This window comes from Chrysochloris asiatica, unplaced genomic scaffold, assembly GCF_000296735.1.
Source record: "Chrysochloris asiatica unplaced genomic scaffold, ChrAsi1.0 scaffold00035, whole genome shotgun sequence".
Classification (NCBI taxonomy): domain Eukaryota; kingdom Metazoa; phylum Chordata; class Mammalia; order Afrosoricida; family Chrysochloridae; genus Chrysochloris; species Chrysochloris asiatica.
This window is the reverse complement of record NW_006408553.1, coordinates 15,204,114-15,209,145: the sequence shown is the minus strand read 5'-3', so window position 1 is coordinate 15,209,145 and position 5,032 is coordinate 15,204,114.

Here is a 5,032-nt window from a genome sequence, read left to right as displayed (position 1 = left end):
GTAGAACTTTGTTCCACAGGGTTTTTAATGGCTGATTTTTTTTTTTAGAAAGAGATTTTCAGAGCCCCTCTGGATGGTAGGCTTGAACTTCCAATCTTTTAGTTAGCAACTGTGCTAACCATTTCCACTATCCAGAGATTTCAATGGGCTTATATAATTCAGCTTATATAATATAGTGAGGTTGACTCAGGATCGGGCAGTGTTTCATTCTGCTGTGCATAGGGTCACTATGGGTCAGTACCAACTCGATGGCACCTAACAAAAACAACAACATATAATTCAGTAAACAAGTATTATTAGGATGCCCATTAAGCAAATGAAAGAACTAAGATACATAAAGGTTAAGAATCTGTCCAAGTTCACAATTTAAGAGAGAGGGTTAACTATGTTCTTATCTACTCAACAGAAAAACCCTATAAATGTTGACACATTTCACAGCTTAGAAGACCAGTATTCAAAGGAGTAATTTTAAATTCTTCCAAAAAAAATAAAGTAGTGAGTTTGCTAATAACCTAAGAAATGCATGTTTTCATATATACTGCCTATTAAGTCTGTTCATATCGTATCAGCAAACATCATGTCGTCTTGGAGAGGTTCCTAGTTTTTCCTGTGAAATGTTTTTCAACGCCTGAGTGAATCAAAATGAATGTAAATGAGATTTATTAAGTCAACCCCACATGGTGCTGTATTGTCAGCATTTGTAAGGCTGTGACAGGTTAGTTATTGCAGTTTGAAGGAAATGTCACCAACACAGCAGTCTGCAGAATTAACTTTTATATATATATATATATATATATATGAAATGTCTTAGGCTTTTCCACCCTTTTGAGAATCATCTTCTCAGAAGGTGACAGGGAGCTGAGAGAAGCTAAGGTTTGCTCATTCTTTTTCATCAAGAATCACTCTCTTCCTACATGATACTTGAGGCCAAGGGTCAGGGGCTGCAGGTAACCACCCAGACTTCTGATAGCTGTTGTTAATGGACTGTGGAAAAGAAAAAAAAATGAGGGTGATTGGAGTTGACAAGGAATGACAGGAGCCAGTGGCTGCAGTGCAAGTGCTCGCTACACCCAGGATGAGTGTCAGACGGTCTACTGGTGTGGGCTGGGAGCAATAGCAAGAGGATAAAGAAGAAAGATGAGACTATGAGAGGCTGGGTTGGGGAGCAATGGGGTTTATTAACTTCAAAGAGGGTGAGAATCCCAGCAATGACAAAATGTTGTCCCTTCATGTACACACTTCTTGCACTCATCTGTGTCAGTTCTCAGGAACAGGCTGGCTAGGTAGCTAGTACCTTAGGTAGATTTAGTTTGTGAAGAACCAGGACTCTTTCTCTCAAAATCATAATGCCTACTCCTTGTAGTTGAGACCTGGCTTTTGGAGAACAGTTCCTTCAGGTTCAGAGCATTTTCTTTTTTTAAAAGTCTCCTCTTAAACATGAAAATACAAGGATTGTGAATATCCTACTTATGTATGTATATTGTTGTCATTGTTATGTTCTGTCAAGTCATTTCTGACTCATAGTGACCCTGTATAGGAGCAACTGGAACCACCGACCTTGTGCTTATCCTACAGTACCACACCAGGACTCCTATGCATGTATAGTCCATAGTTATGAACCAACCCTTGTAAAGCCTATTATATTTTAGAAATTTAAGGTATAGACAATGATTTGTAATGACAAATGTTTGCTGCTTTGTGATATGCATAAAAACATTATCACTATTGTTGTTATCAAGTACCATGGAGTTGGTTCTAATAGCGACCCTGTATAGGATTCCCAATGAGCAAATGGTGGGTTTGAACTGCTGACCTTGTTGTTCAGAATCCAGTACTCATCTTATAGGATGAGAAAGTAGCTTTCCTTTTCTGACACTTAATTTACCTATTATGGAAGAAAGGAACTCTGGTAGCATAGTGGTTATGAATTGGGCTGTGAACCTCCAAGTTAGTAGTTTGAAACTACCAGCTGTGCTGTGGAAGAAAGATGAGGCTTTCTGCTCCTGTAAAGATTTACAGCCTCAGAAACCCTGTGCAAGTTTGCTATGCGTCGGAACTGACTGCATGGCACATAATCACCACCATTATGGAAGAAGAAAATTGAGCTAGAGTATCCCACAAACTATGTGATGTTTGCATTTTTATAAAGGGCTATGGGAGAGGAGGACTAATTTTCCCATATGCAACCAGAAAATGGGTGAAGATGGACCCTGCCAAACCAGAAGTTTATTACTGTTATTAATGTTATTACTATATTATTGTTTAAAATGTTTTAACATATCTAGAAGTATTTCTTTAATTATTTTTATGTATAGAAAAGTATACTATATACTTAGAAAAAACTTAGGTGGAGCTGTGGGTTAGGTGTTGACTGCTAAGTGCAAGGTTTGCAGCTCAAACCCACCAGCTGCTCTAAGTCTCAATTATGAGACTATCCACTTCCATAAAGATTTACAGTCTCAAAAATCCTATATAGGGTTTTTCTGAGTCATAATCGATCTGACGGCATTGGTTTAGTTTGGGTGAGACAAATATTTGATTAACTGACTTTAGATGAGAACTCTACTCAGCTGTTCTGACTTACATACAAGTTTCACTTAAAAACAGATTTAGGAAAGGAACTTGTTCACAATCTGGGGACTGCCAATGACTTGGAGGAAATATAAATATGTTGAGTCTATCTACTGAGATCTTAGAAATAAATAGCTTTTAGTTGAGGCCTCAAGGATTATATTGCAAGGATAACACTTAGTACCTAGAACTTAAGAGAAGCCAGAGAAGGGAAGGAAAAGGCACTAAAGAAAAATGGGAGACTGGCCTGGAAGTAAAGGTTTCTGACTTCTGACTTCTCTCAACTAACATTGTTTAAACTCCTACGACCTTACCAGACAGTCAACCCAAACAGGTGTTTGTACAGGGTCCATCTCCATCTCTGTTTTCTGATTGTACATGTGAAAGTTAACTCTCCTCTCTCATATCCCTTTAAAAAAAATTCGAGTACCACAAAATTTGCAGGATACTCTAGCTCAATTTTCTTCCTCTGTAATAGGTAAATTAAGTGCCAGAAAAGGAAAGCTACTTTCTTCTTTTAAACAGCTGCGCAGGACTCAGAAACATCTTCTTTTTTAGAATACAATGTTATCTCTATCAACCCACATGGTGGAGTGCATAAATATTGATGTCCTTGGCATTAGTGATCTGAAATAGACTGGTATTAGCCATTTTGAATCTGAAAATTACATGGTTTACTATGCTGGAATGACAAATTTATGAGGAATGGAGTCACATTCATCATCAAAAAGAACATATCAAGGTCTGTCTTGAAGTACAATGCTGTCTGTGATAAGATGATAGCCATACATCTACAAGGAAGACCAGCTATTACCACTATTATTCAAATTTATGCACCAACCACTAACACCAGTGATGATGAGTTTGGAGAATTCTACCAACTTCTTCAGTCTAAAGTTGGCCAAACATGATATCAAGATGCATTGATAATTGCTGGAGATTGGTATGCAAAGGTTGGAAACAAAGACAAAGGGTTAGTAGTTGGAAAAAATGGCCTTAGTGATAGAAATGATGCTGAAGATCACATGATAGAATTTTTCAAGATAAATGACTTCCTCATTGCAAATACCTTTCTAAAATAGCATTAAAAATGACTATATACATGGACCTCACAAGATGTAATGCATAATAATCAAATTGACTACATCTGTTGAAGGAGATAGTGGAAAAGTTCCATATCACCAGCCAAAACAAGGCCAGAGGCAGACTGTAGAACACACCAGCAATTGCGAGTTAAGACTGAAGCTGAAGAAAATGAAAACAAGTCCACAAGAGCCAAAATATGACCTTGAATATATACTACCTTAATTTAGAGATCATCTGAAGAAGAGATTTAATGCATTAGACACTAAAGAGCAAAAACCTGAAGAATTATGGGATGACACCAAGAAAATCATACAGGAAGAATGCAAAAAGTCATTAAGAAGACCAGATAGAAGGAAAAGACCAAAATGGATATCAGAAAAGACTGTAAGACTTGTTCTCCAGTGTAGAAGTGCTAACAAAAATATGGAAGAAATGAGCAGCTAAAACAACTGAATAGAATATTTCAAAGGTCAACTCAAGAAGACAAAGTAAAATATTATAATGAAATGTAATAACCTGGAGTTAGAAAACCAGAATGTAGAACACACTCAGCATTCCTCAGGCTGAGGGAACTAAATAAAAAATTCAAGACTTGACTTGAAATACTGAAGGATTCTATGAGAAAAATATTGAATGATGCAGGAAGCCTCAAAAGAAGATGGAAGGAATACACAGAGTCAGTGTACCAAAAAGAAGTGGTCAGTGTTCAATCATTTCAAGAGGTCACATATGATTAAGAGTCAATGATTTTGAGGAGTCCTGGTGTGGCACTGCAGGATAATGCACTGGACCACTAGGTCAGTTCGAACTGCAAGGGCAGCAATTCAAATCCACCAGCTTCTCCTTGGAAACCCTACATAGGGTCACTATGAGTCAGAACCGACTCAATGGCACTTAACCCCAATGACAATGATACTGAAGGAAGAAGTCTAAGGTGCATTGAAGGCATTGTGAAAGAACAAGGCACCCAGAATTGATGGAATACAAATTGAAATCTTCCAACAAACTTATGTAGCACTAGAGGCACTGATTCATCTATGCCAAGAAATTTGGAATACAACTATCTGCCCAACTGACTGGAAGAGATCCATATTTGTGCCCATTCCAAAGAGAGGTAACCAAACGGAATGCAGAAATCATCGGACCATATCATTAATATCACATTGCTAAAGATAATATAAAAATGGCTGCAACCATACATTGACGGATAACTTCCAGAAGTTCCAGCTGGACTCAGAAGAGGATGTGGAACAAGGGATATCATTGCTGACATCAAATGGATCTTGGCTGAAAGCATAGAGTACCAGAGAGATGCTTACCTGTGCTTTACTAACTATGCAAAGGTTTTTGGTTGTGTGGATCATGATAAGCTATG